At 48.7% G+C, this 20,983-nt stretch overlaps 1 long non-coding RNA gene across 6 annotated transcripts; it reads right to left on the minus strand.

Annotated features, from left to right (window-relative positions):
* Positions 1-16,680: 16,680 nt before the first annotated feature.
* Positions 16,681-20,064, minus strand: LOC130373125 (uncharacterized). 6 transcript variants are annotated; one of them, XR_008893466.1, is made up of 10 exons: positions 19,995-20,064; positions 19,853-19,916; positions 19,150-19,252; positions 18,927-18,992; positions 18,757-18,851; positions 18,167-18,218; positions 17,779-17,862; positions 17,509-17,625; positions 17,220-17,305; positions 16,681-17,087 (listed from the first exon to the last, which is right to left on the minus strand). It is a non-coding gene; the product is annotated as an uncharacterized LOC130373125 (long non-coding RNA). The 6 variants fall into 6 exon arrangements; XR_008893468.1 differs by having other exon boundaries at positions 18,757-18,992; positions 19,150-19,247; XR_008893465.1 differs by having other exon boundaries at positions 17,220-17,299; positions 18,757-18,992.
* Positions 20,065-20,983: the final 919 nt, after the last annotated feature.

Genomic DNA, 20,983 nt, shown 5'->3' on the forward strand with positions numbered 1-20,983 from the left:
TAGGCCTACCACTACCACCTGTAGCGCTGCCCGTAGTCCTACGACTAATACTATTACCTGTAGCGCTGCCCGTAGGCCTACCACTACCACCTGTAGCTCGTAGGCCAACCACTACCTCCCCCAGTTCGTAGGCCTACCACTACCTCCCCGAGGCTGTAGGCCTACCTGCCACCCCCCCCAGGCCGTAGGCCTACCTGCCACCTCCCCCAGGCCGGTGGCGCTCATGTCCAGCAGCACGGTGCTGGAGAGGATGGCACTGCGCAGCATGAAGAGGCTGTGCAGCGCCAGCGTGGCCACGTAGGGCTTACTCCAGCGCTCGCCCCCGTCCTCCACGTCCTCCTCGAACTTCAGCCACCTGGGGGGGGAACAGGACATGACACCAACCCCCAGACCAGCGGGGGGGAGGGAACAGGACATGACACCACCCCCCAGACCAGCGGGGGGGGGAGGGACAGGATGTCTGACACCACCCCCCAGACTAGAGGACCACTAACTCAGGACGTGGTCAGACAGGAAGTGGTCAGACAGGACGAAGGCATACAGGATGAAGTCAGACAGGATGTAGTCAGACAGGATGTGGTCAGACAGGACGTGGTCGGACAGGAAGGGGTCAGACAGGAAGTGGTCAGACAGGACGAAGGCAGACAGGATGAAGTCAGACAGGATGTAGTCAGACAGGATGTGGTCAGACAGGACGTGGTCAGACAGGAAGTGGTCAGACAGGACGTGGTCAGACAGGAAAGGGTCAGACCGGATGTGGTCAGACAGGACGTGGTCAGACAGGACGTGGTCAGACAGGACGTGGTCAGACAGGAAGTGGTCAGACAGGACGTGGTCAGAGCCGTGGGGGGCTACCTGGCGCTCTCCCTCCACACGGCGGGCGCACCCTCCCTCAGGCTGATGCTGTCCAGCTGGGTGAAGAGGTGGTGGGGGAGGTGGTCCGCGTCCTCCCCCCCCAGGAGGGACTGCACCCTCTGGGACGGAGTGTCTGGGGGGGAGGGGGGGAGGGGGGGAGGGTCAGCAGGGGGAGGTAGGGAGGAGCAGCCTTGTGTCAGATGCTCTCTCTCTCTCTCTCTCTCTCTCTCTCTCTCTCTCTCTCCCCTCTCTCTCTCCCCCTCTCTCTGCCTCCCCTCTCTCTCACTCTCTCTCCCCCTCTCTCTCTCTCTCTCTCTCTCTCTCTCTCCCTCTCCCCCCTCTCTGCCCCCCCCTCTCTCTGTCTCTCTCTCTCTCCCTCTCTCTCTCTCTCCCCCCTCTCTGCCCCCCCCCCCTCTCTCTCTCTGTCTCTGTCTCTGTCTCTGTCTCTCTCTCTCTCTCTCTCTCTCTCTCTCTCTCTCTCTCACTCTCTCCCCCCTCTCTGCCCCCCCCCCTCTCTCTCTCCCTCTATCTCTCTCTCTCTCTCTCTCTCTCTCTCTCCCTCTATCTCTCTCTCTCTCTCTCTCTCTCTCACTCTCTCCCCCCTCTCTGCCCCCCCCCCCCCCTCTCTCTCTCTCTCTCTCTCTCTCTCTCTCTCTCTCTCTCTCTCTCCTATAACAATATACCATAAGTGCATATGTAAACATACAAATAATAGTAATATTATAGTAAAATGTAATGAATGTAAAGGGAAGCTACATAAAACAGCATCAAACAGTGAGGCCTGGTGTAGAATGTCATCCTCTCATGTTGTGGCGAGCTGAAATAAACTGTCCTGCGAGGACGGAGCTCACTTTTCCTTCTCCCATTAATATTCTCAGTCTGTCTACAAGGGAGTTTAAAAAATGTGGGTGTTTTTGGCCGAATTTGCTCAAATATACATTTTTGAATTTGGGGCAGTGTAGGAGGAAGTGCAGCTCGGTCTCTACAGCAGCTTCACACTGCTGGCTCAGCCGCTCCTCTTTGGGCAGCCATGGTTTCCTATGTCGGCCTGTTTCTATGGCGAGGCTGTGAGCGCTCAGTCTGTACTTTGTTAACCTCACTCTGTGTCTAACATCAGTGACTGTGGTCAGGTAGGGGGCCACAGTGTACTGTCTATTTAGGGCCAGATAACACTGCATTTTGCTCTGTGTGTGTGTTTCAGTGTTCCAATGGGTGAGGTAGGTTTGGTTCTGATGTGTTATCATTTGAGTCTAATTGATGTGTTCTCAGGCTCAGCCTCAGGACCAGCTGAGTGAGGGGACTCAGGCGTGCGTGCGTGCGTGCGTGCGTGCGTGCGTGCGTGCGTGCGTGCGTGCGTGCGTGCGTGCGTGCGTGCGTGTCTGTGTGTGCGTGCGTGCGTGCGTGCGTGTGTGTCTGTGTGCGTGTGCGTGCGTGCCTGCGTGCATGCGTGTGTGTCTGTGTGCGTGTGCGTGCGTGCGTGCATGCGTGTGTGCGTGCGTGCGTGCAGCACCTTGAACAGGAGACTCCCTCCCCTCCACTAGCGGCGCTCTGCAGTCGTGGATCCTCTTCCTGTATCTGTTGCCGTGGTGACGGTGGCGGTGATGGGGCCGCCTCCTGGTGCCGTCTAGGGGGACGTGGACCCCGATGTAGAGGGTCCGGTGACCTGCGACCCCGGGGGGCATGAGGGGGGGCAGGGGCAGACATGTTACACTTTACTCATGTTTAACCAAGGGACACAATATTAATATGAAGTGGGGGGCTGAGGGGGGGGGGGGGGGGGGTCCTGAGAGGGGGTGGGGGGTCAGAGGGGGGGTCCAGAGGGGGGGGGGTCTGAGGGGGGGGTCCTGAGAGGGGGTGGGGGGTCAGAGGGGGGGTCCAGAGGGGGGGGGGGGGGGGTCAGAGGGGGGGTCCAGAGGGGGGGAGGGTCAGAGGGGGGGTCCAGAGGGGGGGGGGGGGGGGTCAGAGGGGGGGTCCAGAGGGGGGGGAGGGTCTGAGGGGGGGGGTCCTGAGAGGGGGGTCCTGAGAGGGGGGGGGTCTGAGGGGGGGTCCAGAGGGCGGGGGGGTCCTGAGAGGGGGGTCCTGAGAGGGGGTCCTGAGGGGGGTTCCTGAGGGGGGGGGTCTGAGGGGGGGGACCTGAGGGGGGGGGTCCTGAGGGGTCTCTGCTCACCATCGAGGTCCTCCTGCTCAAAGCTGCTCCTCAGCTGGGACCGCATCCCCCCCCGGGCCAGCAGCGCCTCGTCCTCCCCCCTCTGCACGCACACACACACACGCGCGCGCGCACGCGCGCACACACACACACACACACACACACACACACACACACACACACACACACACACACACACACACACACACACACACACACACACACACACGCACACACACACACGCGCACACACGCACATGCACACGCACACGCACATGAACACTCATACACAGAGGGGTTGGCTTGCAGGAGGCGGGATATGAGGTAAGGTCTAAGTTTGTGTGTGTGCGTGTGTGCGTGCGTGTGCGTGCGTGTGCGCGTGTGCGTGTGCGTGCGTGTGTGTGTGTGTGCGCGTGCGTGCGTGTGCGTGTGTGTGTGTGTGTGTGTGCGTGTGCGTGTGCGTGTGCGTGTGTGTGTGTGTGCGTGTCATCAGGCCTCTGTAGCAGCAGCTGATTCCCTGGCACTGCTGGTCCGCTGGGCAAGAGCTCATCATCTCATGCTAATGATATTTATGAGACGTTAAGTTGATGGATTGGGCGGTACTGGTGGTACTGGAGAGACCTTGGTCACAACTTAACGAAGGCTCGTTAACTTAACGAGGGTCAGCAGGCCTGCATCTACACCATCAGCTCCTCCTGCTCCACCAGAACTCAGACGTTGACCCACTGCTGTCATCCACACACAAAAAGCTCCTCCTCTTATTAAATCATGTGTCAATCATACGTTTTCTTACTCTAAAAACATCATAAACCCTTAAAAAAAAATCACTCATCAAAATGGGTTGGGATAGGAAAACCTTAAAGTGCTTTTTATCAAGACAAAACAAAGCTCCACTTACAGTCCTTACAGGCCATATGGTCATTATCCAACTCAACAATAATTTAAAAATACTTGATATTCTATCTATATATTCATATAATATCGAAAATAGTCTACATGACAGAACATTTAGATGCTATCAAAGCTATCTGGTGTATTGGTTTTTACGGAACCAAATACGAATATGGGGAAGATCAATAGATCCCCTCGTCAGCCAGCGAGCAGGCAGGCTCTGGATGAGCAGACAAGGGTCAGAACAGAGGAATGGGATCGGAACCTTGGCCCCTGGAGCAGTGCCCCAGCATGCAGCAGAGACCCGGTCTGATCCCTGCAGACGGCAGCGGCCATTTGGCAATGTCAGGAACTGTCCGCTTTTTATCACGTGGATACGATCCCGCCGAGGCAACCCGATACTCCCGCCCACGAAGCACACATCACTCTGAAACCAACTCATAACTCTGAATGAATCTGATCAAAGACAGTCTTAAACATCACTCTGAAACCAACTCATAACTCTGAATGAATCTGATCAAAGACAGTCTTAAACATCACTCTGAAACCAACTCATAACTCTGAATGAATCTGATCAACGACAGTCTTAAACATCACTCTGAAACCAACTCAAACTCTGAATGAATCTGATCAAAGACACTCTTAAACATCACTCTGAAACTAACTCATAACTCTGAATGAATCTGATCAAAGACAGTCTTAAACATCACTCTGAAACTAACTCATAACTCTGAATTAATCTGATCAAAGACAGTCTTAATTATCACTCTGAAACTAACTCATAACTCTGAATTAATCTGATCAAAGACAGTCTTAAACATCACTCTGAAACTAACTCATAACTGAATTAATCTGATCAAAGACAGTCTTAAACAAAACTGTGAAACTAACTCATAGCTCTGAATGAATCTGATCAAAGACAGTCTTAAACATAACTCTGAAACTAACTCATAACTCTGAATGAATCTGATCAAAGACAGTCTTAAACATCACTCTGAAACTAACTCATAACTGAATGAATCTGATCAAAGACAGTCTTAAACAAAACTGTGAAACTAACTCATAGCTCTGAATGAATCTGATCAAAGACAGTCTTAAACATCACTCTGAAACTAACTCATAACTCTGAATTAATCTGATCAAAGACAGTCTTAATTATCACTCTGAAACTAACTCATAACTCTGAATTAATCTGATCAAAGACAGTCTTAAACATCACTCTGAAACTAACTCATAACTGAATTAATCTGATCAAAGACAGTCTTAAACAAAACTGTGAAACTAACTCATAGCTCTGAATGAATCTGATCAAAGACAGTCTTAAACATAACTCTGAAACTAACTCATAACTCTGAATGAATCTGATCAAAGACAGTCTTAAACATCACTCTGAAACTAACTCATAACTGAATGAATCTGATCAAAGACAGTCTTAAACATCACTCTGAAACTAACTCATAACGCTGAATGAATCTGATCAAAGACAGTCTTAAACATCACTCTGAAACTAACTCATAACGCTGAATGAATCTGATCAAAGACAGTCTTAAACATCACTCTGAAACTAACTCATAACTCTGAATGAATCTGATCAAAGACAGTCTTAAACATCACTCTGAAACTAACTCATAACGCTGAATGAATCTGATCAAAGACAGTCTTAAACATCACTCTGAAACTAACTCATAACTCTGAATGAATCTGATCAAAGACAGTCTTAAACATCACTCTGAAACTAACTCATAACGCTGAATGAATCTGATCAAAGACAGTCTTAAACATCACTCTGAAACCAACTCAAAATCTGAATGAATCTGATCAAAGACAGTCTTAAACATCACTCTGAAACTAACTCATAACTCTGAATAATTCCGTTTGTAGTCAGGCAAAAGAATCGGCAAATCTTGCATCTCGCTGGGCGGGGCTGTTCTGTTGTCCCTTCCTTCAGTTCTCCGATCTCCACAGAACCCTAGGTATTAACGTTTTGTAGGCTGTTGCTTACTTCCCACCTTCACACAATCACACCATTAGATGAGTGAATGAGAGGATGAGGCCGCTGGATGGGATGCTACAAGATGTATGAGATAAGCAAACTAACGGGTTCAGACTTTATCATACCTCATCTCCGTTGCTTTAAGCTCTGCATCACTGCCGCTTTAAGCTCTGCATCACTGCTGCTTTAAGCTCTGCATCACTGCCGCTTTAAGCTCTGCATCACTGCTGCTTTAAGCTCTGCATATCTGTTGCTTTAAGCTCTTCATCTCTGTTGTTTTAAGCTCTGCCTCACTGCTACTTTACGCTCTGCTTTAGGCTCTGCATCACTGCTGCTTTAAGATTTCCTTTAAGCTCTGCATCACTGCCGCTTTAAGATCTCCTTTAAGCTCTGCATCACTGCTGCTTTAAGCTCTACATCACTGCTGCTTTAAGCTCTGCATCTCTGCCGCTTTAAGCTCTGCATCACTGTTGCTTTAAGCTCTGCATCACTGCTGCTTTAAGTTCTACATCACTGCTGCTTTAAGATCTCCTTTAAGCTCTACATCACTGCTGCTTTAAGATCTCATTTAAGATCTGCATCTCTGCTGCTTTGAGATCTCCTTTAAGCTCTGCATCACTGCTGCTTTAAGATCTCCTTTAAGATCTGCATCTCTGCTGCTTTGAGATCTCCTTTAAGCTCTGCATCACTGTTGCTTCAAGCTCTGCGTCAGTCCACCTCCAGAAGCCCCCAGCCCATGTCCAATGAGATTCCCCGTTAAAAATGAAGATGGAATATATATACATAAATGATATGGAAACTAATACTAATAATAATGATGTATTCTCAATCAATTATTTGTACCCCTAAAGAGTAATTAATTCAGTCAGAAGTATTTGAAGTGTCATACTCAGATGGAGGATGATCACCATTAGGACGGGAAAACAAGGATTCAGCCCCACGCCCTTGGGCTGGGAGGGGCCACCATTCTTTAGTTTGGTCGAAGGAGAACTGGTGGGCGTGGCAGTGGATCATACGGGGTCATGTGACTCAGTTCACTTTCATTCATAAGAATAATTAGTAGATTTGAAAACACATGACCAAACAAGGGAAGGTTTAATAACTGATATTTGACATTTGATTAAATGGAGTTCATTGGTGTGTGTGTGTGTGTGTGTGTGTGTGTGTGTGTGTGTGTGTGTGTGTGTGTGTGTGTGCACGTGTGTGTCACCATAATCTGCGTCTCATTTTAAATATAATGCGGACAAAGGTCACCTGATTAAATTTGGTAGATTATGAGGCATCTGTTAAAAGCTTTGCGTTATTACATAACATTAAGAACACCAGCAGAATCACATCAATAAACACATACATGTAAACTTGCACCTGAAAGATACACATGTAAACATACACGGGTAAGCATACACGTGTAAAAATGTACACTTGTAAACACACACGTGTAAACATACATGTAACACACACACACCTTTAAACGTACACGTGTTAACATACATCTGTAAACAAACACACGTGTAAACAGGACTTAAGAAGCAAAACATTACGGTCAGAACATTTAACCAAATACAAGCCAAGGTAACTCAGAAGGTCTCTGAGTAAGAACCGGCGGTTCATTAATGAACTCTGAGCGAAGAACAGGACCCTGGAACGGCTCTGAGCTGCAGTAAAGAACAGTACCGTGGGGCGGCTCTGAGCTGCAGTAAAGAACAGTACCGTGGGTAGGGGCGGCTCTGAGCTGCAGTAAAGAACAGTACCGTGGGGCGGCTCTGAGCTGCAGTAAAGAACAGTACCGTGGGTAGGGGCGGCTCTGAGCTGCAGTAAAGAACAGTACCGTGGGGCGGCTCTGAGCTGCAGTAAAGAACAGTACCGTGGGTAGGGGCGGCTCTGAGCTGCAGTAAAGAACAGTACCGTGGGTAGGCTCTGAGCTGCAGTAAAGAACAGTACCGTGGGTAGGGGCGGCTCTGAGCTGCAGTAAAGAACAGTACCGTGGGGCGGCTCTGAGCTGCAGTAAAGAACAGTACCGTGGGTAGGGGCGGCTCTGAGCTGCAGTAAAGAACAGTACCGTGGGTAGGGGCGGCTCTGAGCTGCAGTAAAGAACAGTACCGTGGGTAGGGGCGGCTCTGAGCTGCAGTAAAGAACAGTACCGTGGGTAGCGGCGGCTCTGAGCTGCAGTAAAGAACAGTACCGTGGGGCGGCTCTGAGCTGCAGTAAAGAACAGTACCGTGGGGCGGCTCTGAGCTGCAGTAAAGAACAGTACCGTGGGGCGGCTCTGAGATGCAGTAAAGAACAGTACCGTGGGGCGGCTCTGAGCTGCAGTAAAGAACAGTACCGTGGGTAGGGGCGGCTCTGAGCTGCAGTAAAGAACAGTACCGTGGGTAGGCTCTGAGCTGCAGTAAAGAACAGTACCGTGGTTAGGGGCGGCTCTGAGCTGCAGTAAAGAACAGTACCGTGGGTAGGGGCGGCTCTGAGCTGCAGTAAAGAACAGTACCGTGGGTAGGGGCGGCTGTGAGCTGCAGTAAAGAACAGTACCGTGGGTAGGGGCGGCTCTGAGCTGCAGTAAAGAACAGTACCGTGGGTAGGGGCGGCTCTGAGTTGCAGTAAAGAACAGTACCGTGGGGCGGCTCTGAGTTGCAGTAAAGAACAGTACCGTGGGTAGGGGCGGCTCTGAGCTGCAGTAAAGAACAGTACCGTGGGTAGGGGCGGCTCCCGCGGCGGCTCCTGGGGGTCCATCATCTCCACGAGGTCGACGTCTCTCGAAGCGCGTGCAACTGTCCGGTCCCGAGCCGCGCGAGATCAAAAGCTAACGGTCCGTCGTGATGAGCTCGAGCTGATGTCTGAGCGCATTACCGGCGCGCGTGAGGCTCAGCACAGGCGATCTGCGCTCTGGCTCTGCCCTCTGCGCTCTGCGCGCCAACACGCGGAGAGCCTCGAGCCTCGAGTAATCTATTAATAAAGGTGTAGTAATCTATTAATAAAGGTGTAGTAATCTATTAACCAAGGTGTAGTAATCTATTAACCAAGGTGTAGCAATCTATTAATAAAGGTGTAGTAATCTATTAACAAAGGTGTAGTAATCTATTAACCAAGGTGTAGCAATCTATTAATAAAGGTGTAGTAATCTATTAACAAAGGTGTAGTAATCTATCAATAAAGGTGTAGTAATCTATTAATAAAGGTGTAGTAATCTATTAACAAAGGTGTAGTAATCTATTATTAAAGATGTAGTAATCTATTAACAAAGGTGTAGTAATCTATTAATAAAGGTGTAGTAATCTATTAACAAAGGTGTAGTAATCTATTAACAAAGGTGTAGTAATCTATTAACAAAGGTGTAGTAATCTATTAACAAAGGTGTAGTAATCTATTAATAAAGGTGTAGTAATCTATTAACAAAGGTGTAGTAATCTATTAATAAAGATGTAGTAATCTATTAACAAAGGTGTAGTAATCTATAAATAAAGGTGTAGTAATCTATTAATAAAGGTGTAGTAATCTATTAACAAAGGTGTAGTAATCTATAAATAAAGGTGTGGTAATCTATTGATAAAGGGACGGTTTAATAATCTATGAATAAGGGTGTGGTAATCTATTAAGAAAGGGAAGGTGTAGCAATATATTAAAGAAATCAGTCTTCATGGCCTGGCCCACCTTGGCTTGCGGCCAGGTGACACAGAACCCATCTCGGCAGGTAGGAGGTAACAGCAAGGAGCTTACATTTGGGAACTGTGTCCCCTCTCTCTCTCCCCCTCTCTCTCTCCCCCTCTCTCTCTCTCTCTCTCTCTCTCTCTCTCTCCCCCTCTCTCCCTCTCTCTCTCTCTCCCTCTCTCCCCCTCTCTCGTTCCTCCCCACCCACCTCCTCCATCATACTAGAACGGCGTGAAACAGGAGCACCAGAGGATTTATTTCACCTAAACCAACTCACAGGGCATTCATTACTATTAATGACCACCGCAAAATTAATGAAAAAGCGAAGCAATGACACCTTTAAGAGCCTCTCCTGGATCCAGACTCCCTCTAGAGGCCAGGGACTGCACCAGCAGGTCCAACTGTGACTCCTCCCTGGTGGTGACCCCTCCCTGGGGGTGACTCCTCCCAGACTCCTCCCTGGTGGTGACTCCTCCCTGGTGGTGACTCCTCCCAGACTCCTCCCTGGTGGTGACTCCTCCCTGGTGGTGACTCCTCCCTGGGGGTGACCCCTCCCTGGGGGTGACTCCTCCCAGACTCCTCCCTGGTGGTGACCCCTCCCTGGTGGTGACTCCTCCCTGGTGGTGACTCCTCCCAGACTCCTCCCTGGTGGTGACTCCTCCCTGGTGGTGACTCCTCCCTGGGGGTGACCCCTCCCTGGGGGTGACTCCTCCCAGACTCCTCCCTGGTGGTGACTCCTCCCTGGTGGTGACTCCTCCCTGGTGGCGACCCCTCCCTGGGGGTGACTCCTCCCAGACTCCTCCCTGGTGGTGACTCCTCCCTGGTGGTGACTCCTCCCAGACTCCTCCCTGGTGGTGACTCCTCCCAGACCCCTCCCTGGGGGTGACTCCTCCCAGACTCCTCCCTGGTGGTGACTCCTCCCAGACTCCTCCCTGGTGGTGACTCCTCCCAGACTCCTCCCTGGTGGTGACTCCTCCCAGACTCCTCCCTGGTGGTGACCCCTCCCTGGGGGTGACCCCTCCCTGGTGGTGACTCCTCCCTGACTCCTCCTCTGCAGTGACTCCTCCCTGGTGTCGACTCCTCCCTGACTCCTCTGCAGTGACTCCTCCCTGATTCCTCCTCTGCAGTGACTCCTCCCTGACTCCTCCTCTGCAGTGACTCCTCCCTGACTCCTCCTCTGCAGTGACTCCTCCCTGACTCCTCCTCTGCAGTGACTCCTCCCTGGTGGTGACTCCTCCCTGGTGGTGACTCCTCCTCTGCAGTGACTCCTCCCTGACTCCTCCTCTGCAGTGACTCCTCCTCTGCAGTGACTCCTCCTTTGCAGTGACTCCTCCCTGACTCCTCCTCTGCAGTGACACCTCCTTTGCAGTGACTCCTCCTCTGCAGTGACTCCTCCTTTGCAGTGACTCCTCCCTGACTCCTCCTCTGCAGTGACTCCTCCCTGACTGTAGGTGGGCGGTTCTCCTTCACGACGGTTAAGCAGTAGCTAAGTGTAGTCCTCAAGGGCCACCAACTTGAATGTTTTTCATGTTTCCCTGTTTTTCACTCACAATTTAATTTAGTCAAGGTAATGAGTACAAAGCTTCAACTTTTCAATATTCAAGATATTTATTGTCGTTTGCACAGCAGATGTACAGGTACATTGGAATAATTGTGTGATTCTTAAAAAAAACACATCTTTATTTTAAGAGGGAGAGAATATAACAGTTAGCATTCAGGATGGTAGGCTTTTCCTAGCACAGTTGAAGTACTTACCTTCATAATAATCAAGTTGTTTTTTACACCCATGATGCTTAGGTTATATTTCTAATGATTTACCTTTTTCTCTTAGATCAAGCTTTGTGATTCATCACCAGTGATGAAAAAATAAAGAGTTCATCTATGGGCTGGAGCAGTTGTCTCTGAGAGGAAAAGAAAAAAGTATATCTCAAACAACAAATACAAATGCAATGGCATCACGTATAATTACATCTGTAACTACTTATAAAGTACTGTTGATGCACGTGCAGGTGCGACCACTTCAGCTGATTTGGCTCTGGAGACACGGACCATCTTGTAGAGACAAGGCTCAATCAAAGACCAAAAAGCCATCAGGTGGTTGTAGCCGGCAAATCTATTCACAAAAGACATCACATAAAAATGTTCAATTAAAAGTGTGCATCAAAAGTATACATTGTTGCCAAAATAATGTCAACAGTAACTACTAAGATTACGATTTTATCGTGTGTATATATTGTGGCAACCCGCTCCTCGAATGAGCCGGGTTCCAGGTATAAATCACGCTTGGCAGTGTGGGTTAAAGTAAACGCGCTCTCTAGGGTCTAGGGCCTCCGTGGGCCTCTAGCCTCTCGCGGACACGAGCGCTTCCTCCTTCCTCGCTCCCGTCTCTGGTCTGCCCAAATGTCAGTCCTCTTATAGTGGCTCCTCGGCTTTCGGCCAGGTGTCCCCCAATCAAGCTGATTGGGTTTCGGTCGGTGCTCTCCGTCGCCGGCTGGTGGGTGACGGTGGTAACGGCCATCCAGGACCAACCCTCGGGCTGGTCCGGGCCGAGGTTTACGGGGCGGGATGCCACAATATATATATATATACGCAACGGTTGCTCTACCGGATGGCGTCGTAACTAATCCCTGGCACTCAGCTGACAGGTTTGTTTAGTTTCCTCTTTGGGTGCAGTTCAATAACTGCCCCAACTCCCTGTAAGACGACCTGATGTGTCGGGATATCCAATGCCCTAATGTGGTCTCTGTGCTCTTTCTTTTTAGAGTAGTGTTCCTGTCCGGGCCGTATCTTTGGGAGGCGCGGTTTGGAGGTTTGCCGTGTACTTGCATGCAGATAAGTAGGGTGTTAACTGCTCAATTCAAACATTTTTACAATTGTTTATTAGGCCTAATAGTATTTTTATTCTAGGACCAGCATTGGTGGAGTTGGAGACGGTCACATTCTGGCGCTGTCGCTTCAGTGCTCCTATTTTCATCTCATAGAATAATAACAACAACATAAAGTGTCTGCTACAGACCTTAGAGTGAGTTGTGATGACATATTTATCCCGGCGTATGTTTACAATCCATTGACTCGTCACGTCAGTTTGGCTGGGAAAGCCATGGAAACTTAATACCCCTTTGGATTTGGCTGACGCTGTACAGTGAGGGACACAGCAGTGCTCGGCGTAGGTTTCTCCTGCCTATGAAAATGTACCGTTTTAAAATGTTTGCATCTTGATTCATAAAGGGTATCAACGTCAGCTGGCTAGCGCGATGAACACACAGACCGGAACCGTCGGGGCTGTATTATTTGAAACAGGAAGTACGTCACACAGCTTAGTGCATACAGCCTATTATCTTCTGTGGTCCCAGTCTTTATGTGCCCCGAAATACACATGTTTGTGGATTTAAATTATAATTTTTCATGCCAAGAGTTTGACCGTTTATTGTGCAATTTTGAGAAAACCCAATGAGAAAGACTACACGTCTCGTATGTGACGTCACGCTCCCTGCGACTGGCGTGGACAAGACCGACAATCTCCCAATCTGCATATCTGAAATTCTCCACATGCCCCGACTTATAATGGTTTTCCCCTCTTTCAATGCTTTTATCCTCCCCTTAGAAAAAAGCTGTGAAGTGGAGAAAAGAGATATCGACCTGAGTTCCAAGTGCGGGTGGTGACGTGTATCATTCGCGTCGAGAGCAGCGAAGAGCTGTACGGCCGTGGCTGTTTCCCAATGTCAAGGAAGCATGCTCAACGGCCGCCCTTTTAAGGACGCTACATCATAGAACGCCGACAAGCACTGTTCCAATGTTGAGGACACTCGAAATACGCGCCATTTTTGCGTCCTTTGTTTTGAGAATTCCGAGATTTTTCAAGGATGCATCGCTGCATCCTAGACGAGCCAAAACTACCCACAATCCTCTGCGTTCACTGGGCGGGTTCTTGAAAATGGCAGAGCAGTACACGTTCAAATGAAGTGAAGTTATACTAGTTTTCAGAAATATTTTGTGCCGTATTGCTTTTTATAGATTCATCATGTTAATGCAAATAATCAAGCCTAAAGACCTGTGCCACTTTTCAAACGTTTTTGCAACTTAATGATACTTTGCTATATTTTGCATGGACGTAGCTGGTGTTAAACACCACTGTCACCAATATCAATTTACTCGCTCACAAGATTACATAATTTATGTATACCTATTTATGTTTGTGTTGAATCGTTTTTTTTAGGGTCAGCCCAGCAAACGGAGGCTTTTGTGCGCCGGGTGGCGCGCAAACATTTGTTTACCGGTGGAAGGGATAGTGCCACTATCCAATGTTGTAAAATTAATGCACAACCGATCATTTGCAATGTTTGTAATTTTTAATGAACGTATATAATTGTATTTTATATGATATACTTATGTGTTCAAACCACTGGTAGATTGTAAGCATATATGAATGAATGAATCGGATCAGTTAAATATATCCAAATAAATACATGTTTATCATCTCTTTCTTTGTCTTTTCCCCCCTGCATAGGCCTAATAGTAATCAAACGTACTGTAAATGTGATGCATGAATTAAGTTCTCAGACAATTTCACATCGTTTTATAAAAATTGAATGGATTTTCCTTTTAATAAAGACGATTCTATCAACCGCAACAAAGCTTTTGTGACTTCCCCAAAGAGGCTCCATGCGAAGGAGACATGACCGCATTCATAACAGACAAAAGTCAAATAAATATCGATCAGCTTGATTGCTGCCATGTTTTATTCATAAACGCACTTGTGTTTACAAGCGGACACGCAGTATTAAAAAGCGGAAGCGGAAGCGCTTCCACACTACCAAGGCCGTTTCTCAATTCGCGTACTTGTGCGTGCTCGTGGACGGGACTCTCTAAATCGACGCAACTTCGACCTGGGCGGGACTTTACGTCCTACGTCACTCGCTATGGGTGTGCATGTGTGCGCATAGCCGTCACTCGCGATGGGTGTGCATGTGAGAGGTTTTGGCTTTAGTGTCTATGGGTTGGTAATAACGGTTCTGATGATTTTTCTGATGGAAAAGTGGTCTTTTATTTCCATAATCTTTGTTCAGTGAACGCATAAACCCGTTTGTTAGTTAGCAGTTAAACAAAATGCGATCTCTTTGTTTACAGTTACCAACGACCAACTGATGATTGGGGGTTCGAATCCCTAGTGATGCAAGGTTTTTTCTTTCATTTTGGACTGCACACACATCGCGAGTGACGGATACTCGCACAATGTACACACATCACTGTCTTTACAATTTCTAGGCAACCGAAGTTTAAAGATTGTCAAGTGGTTAACTCTTGAATCGCATGTACTAAGACCTGATGGGTTAGTGGTCAGAGAACAACTCATTAACGCGGGGATAAGGGGTTCGATTCCTTAATGAAGCTAGCGTTTTTCTTTCATATTCAACTTGATTTTTCTATGCCATTTTGCGTAACTTGTAGTTTATGATGAAGAAATGTTACTGGGGTTAAGGTTAGGGTAACGCTAAGGGTAAGACACAAAGTGTTTTTGCAACACAATATTTCTTACAATAACAAAGTCCAATGTTTTGATGACTCCAGTAGGAAACTTAAGATACCTAGAGAAATGCGTGAGTGCTCACAAAACATCAACAAGTCAGCAGTGTGGTACAGGGTGATCATTTCTGATTCAGTACAAAAGCTGAAACTATTAGCCAGGAGTGGGAAAGATGCAGACGCAGACGTGGGAAGCAAGTTTAATCGAAATAGTTGGGGTTAGCTGGTATGGCGTTATCTGGTATGGCTATAGTCTAATGTTAGCTTAGTTCGTGTTGTTTCGTCATGTTAATCGCTAGTAATAGTAAGTCATTTGTAGAAATATAGCCTATCATCACAGACTGTAGGAATGTCACCCACCCTCCATCGCGTACGACACTGACGCTCGTAATCTGTAGTGCAAAAGAGTTCGTGCACAGATCCCTGAGACAAACGGCTACGCGCACACATGCAAACCCATAGCGAGTGACGTAGGACGTAAAGTCCCGCCCAGGTCGAAGTGGTGTCGATTTAGAGAGTCCCGTAGAGGGGGGGGGGGGTCAAGGTGAGGGTAGAGGGGGGGGTCAAGGTGAGGGTAGGGGGGGGGGTCAAGGTGAGGGTAGGGGGGGGGGGGGTCAAGGTGAGGGTAGGGTCAAGGTGAGGGTAGGGTCAAGGTGAGGGTAGAGGGGGGGGGGGGGGGTCAAGGTGAGGGTAGAGGGGGGGGTCAAGGTGAGGGTAGAGGGGGGGGGGTCAAGGTAGAGGGTAGAGGGGGTCAAGGTGAGGGTAGAGGGGGGGGGGGTCAAGGTGAGGGTAGAGGGGGGGGTCAAGGTGAGGGTAGAGGGGGGGTCAAGGTGAGGGTAGAGGGGGGGGGGGGGTCAAGGTGAGGGTAGAGGGGGGGGGGGGTCAAGGTGAGGGTAGAGGGGGGGGGGGTCAAGGTGAGGGTTGAGGGGGGGGGGGTCAAGGTGAGGGTAGAGGGGGGGGGGGGTCAAGGTGAGGGTAGAGGGGGGGGGGTCAAGGTGAGGGTAGAGGGGGGGGGTCAAGGTGAGGGTAGAGGGGGGGGGGTCAAGTTGAGGGTAGAGGGGGGGGGTCAAGGTGAGGGTAGAGGGGGGGGTCAAGGTGTGGGTAGAGGGGGGGGGTCAAGGTGTGGGTAGAGGGGGGGGGTCAAGGTGAGGGTAGAGGGGGGGGTCACGGTGAGGGTAGAGCGGGGGGGGGTCACGGTGAGGGTAGAGCGGGGGGGTCAAGGTGAGGGTAGAGGGGGGGGGGTCAAGGTGAGGGTAGAGGGGGGGGGGGTCAAGGTGAGGGTAGAGGGGGGGGGGTCAAGGTGAGGGTAGAGGGGGGGGTCAAGGTGAGGGTAGAGGGGGGGGGTCAAGGTGAGGGTAGAGGGGGGGGGATCAAGGTGAGGATAGGGGGGGGGGGTCAAGGTGAGGGTAGAGGGGGGGGTCAAGGTGTGGGTAGAGGGGGGGGTCAAGGTGAGGGTAGAGGGGGGGGGGTCAAGGTGAGGGTAGAGGGGGGGGGGGTCAAGGTGAGGGTAGAGGTCGAGGGTAGGGTAGATGTGTATAGGTTATCTCATTATGGTCAGTATTAAACATCACATAATGCACAACATGCAGAAAAAGCCACACAACCAGGTAGAATTTGTTATATACGATTTTATATAAACACCACGAGTATACATTTTATAAAATCGTTTGCACATTGAAACATTTAGGGAAGCGATTTGTCCGATGTCCGAACCCATTTTGATCAAAGCGTGTATCGTGAATCCAGCGCAGCCATCTGTCCCTAACTCTGTCCCTAACACTGAACCCCGACGCCTTGAAGGACAAGGAACCCTCCCACCATGGGGAGGAAGGAACCCTCGATGGAACACGCTAGGTGCATCCAAATGTGCAACAGATGGTGAGAAGGTCACATTGCGTGAGTGTGGAGGAGATGAATCCACAGGCCAAAGTCCTGTTGTGTGAGTGTGGAGGAGATGAATCCACAGGCCAAAGTCCTGTTGTGTGAGTGTGGAGGAGATGAATCCACAGGCCAGCGATGAGTGGCGGTTGTTGATCACTGAAATGTGGACAGAGGAAAACAGCATATTGTTCAGTTGACTGTCTAGGTAGTGTCGCGTTATCAAAAGGTTATTACACCTGTAGTCAATGAACACGATATCCATGTCATCTTCAGCAGTGGGATACTGACCTAAGGGACTCCAGCTGGTCAGAGATACAGGCTTGACGTAGCTCAGGTCTGTCTGTCCCAGACTGGACACAGCATTTCAACTGCACCTTACAAAGACGGATGATATGAATACAAAAGGACACAACGATTCAGTTATCTGGCAGGATGTCCGAGCCAAAGAGTCTTGTTGAATTCAGAAGTGCGCAATGCCATGTAGTCTGAGAACTCGGGGGTGGAACCCAGCACCATTTGATGGAGAGCCCAACACCCCATCCTACCCCGTTTAGAGTTCCATCAGCAACAGACTCACCTTCCAGATGCATGGCTCCTTCAGCTCTCTCCTCAGTGGATATCCCCTTGGAGTCGGGTGTCACTCACCCCACCCTGACGTCCTTCACCAGGCAGGTCCTCCATCACCTCCCTATCCCTGTTTGGGGACAAACGGGGCCGTATGGCCTCAATGTCTGGGCACAATCAAAGTGGTAGTTTGATGGTCCGACATCAGTGGTAGTTTGCTATAATGTCTGGTAGTAAACTGTTGTTTCCCAGTACAAGTCATGTTCAGTTCATGCAAACATACCAGTACTACTTGTTGGCAGGCAGACTCATGGTTCTCCAGGTGCACGGCTCCTCCATCAGCTCTCCTCAGCCAAGGACTCCTGGTCTGTGTAAACAGTGGTGGTAGTTGAGCAATTTGGGGGGGGGGGGGGGTATTCTTGTGACGCCCGGTTTAAACCAAAGCCCTGGCTGGAGTGTTAATGAGGCCATTAAATATGATTCGTTTTATTCTTTCCAACTTGCATAGAAACTAAAGCAAATGCAAAGCAGCTATAGTTTGTAATCTTTTAAGTCAGAACACTGAAATATTCTAGTTGATGAAAATGCTGTTCAGTTCCATAAATAATTGAATCACTTAGTTCTGATCGTCACATGACTGAACACAATGATGACCCACAGCTGTCCTTCACCTTCCAGAGACCTCTGCAGTCGCATCGTAGCGATCGTACATCCGAGCGGATCCTGGTGGGTCAGCGATACAATCAGGATATGAAAAAAAAAAAACATTCTCACACCTCAGTAGACAGTTTTTCTTCATTTTAAAAGGGGACATTATGCCACCAAATCTGACACATATTACATCACTACTGGGCGCGTACACCTAGATCTGTGCTGGATAGATGAGCAACGTTTACTTCGGTCCACTGGGTAGGCTGGTAGAATGATCTGTACAGCACAGATCTAGGTGGACACGCCCACTAGTGATGTCATATGGGGCAGATTTTCAAAACCGCTTGTTAATCACACTCACACCTGGTGGTATAATACTTCCCCTTTACAGAATAACAACTCTCAGAAATCAGACGCTGCAGCCTCACATGGAGAGCAAAATTGTGAGTGAATAAATCCTGTTCACTCACAGCTCCCTAAACCCAGCGACTTTTTTCTCAAAATCATTCTGATCAAAACGATGGCTGAAGAGACCGATGTAGGGCTGGTGGAGTGGCTAGTCTAGCAGCCTACTCCTTCACATTGAGGTGGCAGTGTAAGGTATAATCACCTCAGGGTCGGCTGTCCTTGCCCCCCCACCGAGGGACGTCCGTCACCAGCGGGTCCTCAGCACGGCTCCATCACCACCCCTCACAGAGTCCTGGTCTGGAGCAAAAACCAGGGAATTTGCCTCATGTCCACCATGTTCAGTTCATGCAAACCAGTGCAAACCAGTACCACCTGTTGGCAGGTAGATTCATGGTCGTCCTCCAGATGCAGTTCCTCCATCAGCCAAGGCCATCGGGTCTGTAACAAACAGGGGTGGTAGTTGAGCAGTGGGTGGGATTATTCTCTGGACGCCTCTTTTAAACCATTCTGAACCAAAGTACTGGCTTTTGGTGTAAAATGTAGGGGAATAGAAGACACTGCAAGTTAAAAAAATAAATAAGAACCATGCACACACTTGAAAATGTGTTATGCAGGAGAATGGTAGAACATTCTTCTCTCGTCCACCATGGCGCCATCGGCTCTCGTCCATCAGCACTCCTCCACCAACGCGTCCTGACCTAACATCAAACGGCAGTAGTTGGGTCCAAAATCTGGTAACAAAGCCGTGGAGGTCAAACCTGCACACCCTTGCATTTATAAAGGGGAAAAAATATCTAACTTCAAGCTTACAAGTTGACTCGTTGAGAAATGTATAAACTACTACTGTCAGAATGAAAATCTGAGAAAGATAATAAAAAATAATCAGCCTCAACAATTAGTTTCAGAGCGGCTTGGAGATGGTACCCTGGTCCACCTTGCTGCCCAATTACTGGTCCAGGTAGTGGGGTTACCCTCTAGTCCCCAGCCTCAGGTCCAACCAGCTGTGTTGTACAATATTTAACTAAACCTTGGGAGACGACGTGCCATTTCTAAACTGCTGCAAATTAGCTTTATTAATCAACTAGATTTACATTGAGGGCATTTAGCAGATGCTTTTAACCAAAGCGATGAGTACATTGTTCAGAAAGAGAAGCAATAAACTAGACACAGGTTGGACGTGTTCAGGAAGCGGACTCCCAAACACTAAATCAAGGTACTGAACCATCATAATCAAGCACATTAACATCCAATATTCATCCTTCTAATGCAAAAATCAACATTGATCGAAAGCCACTTACACCGATAGAGCCTGGTTCAAGAGCTCGGCCACATCTCCTCCCACCGACCACGCTGCAGAGATCACTGAGAAGATCATAATGTTATAAAAGATTGGTAAATACTGTGGGAATCAATGTGAAAGCTTCAATATCAAACACTCACATGTGCGGTTGGATTGACATCTTCTGCATCATACAGGATCAGGACTGCAAGGCCTGGAGTTTCCCCCCCCCCCCCCCCCCCCCCCCCGTCTGTTGGCACAACATTCATCCATTTAAAAACACCACGACGCGCTTTACATCACTGCCTTTACTTTTCTAAACAGCTATACCATTTGATAATACGTGAATAAGCACACTTACATTTAACCCTTCCTTTTGTTTCTGAAGTCTAGCAGAAACTATATTGAGCAGATCACAGCCCAGATATTTAGAACACTAGCAATATCAATAGTAATTTAGATAGTAAAATGATACTTAGCCACATTCAGCTGCTGGGTTGTTGAAGAACTAAAAAGCTGTAGTATGTAAATGCCGTCATCTCCATCTTTTACGCGACCCGATAAATGTGTGCGCAGAAAATCGAGAGTTGATTGTAGAGCGCAGTTATCAAAGTAGTTTGCGGTATTTTGTGGGATAATTAAAAATATATATATTTTAAGAGTGCCCTTCCTAATTTCTAGTGCATAAGGATTTACCAATAATCGCAGATGGTTACCTATAGAAATGGGGAACTGCCAGATTACCTTAATTGGGTACGCTCATTAGTTATGAGGTTTACGCAAATGCCAATCCTGATCGTACTGCCAGACGCCATAATAAGGTGTGGATGACGTAACGCAATTGCCAATCCTGTTCGTACTGCCAGTTATCCTCCACCACACAGTACTGCAGCATTAGAGCTTCACAGACTGCACAAAACTACCAACCTCTACAGAAACCCCAAGCCCCGTCATACTGGAATCGTAACGTTCCAGTACGAACCATCCCTAAGTAACGTAACCAGCACCTCACCTTGAGCTGAACGACGATGAAGATCTTGTGGTCGTCTCAGTGCAAAATACAGCCAACAGACTTACCTTGAGGCGATCTGGTAGTTTGTTGCTGTTGGTTTATGTACAAAACATTTTGACTAAACATTTCAGTTACCCC

This window comes from Gadus chalcogrammus, chromosome 20 (genome assembly GCF_026213295.1).
Source record: "Gadus chalcogrammus isolate NIFS_2021 chromosome 20, NIFS_Gcha_1.0, whole genome shotgun sequence".
NCBI classification, from domain to species: domain Eukaryota; kingdom Metazoa; phylum Chordata; class Actinopteri; order Gadiformes; family Gadidae; genus Gadus; species Gadus chalcogrammus.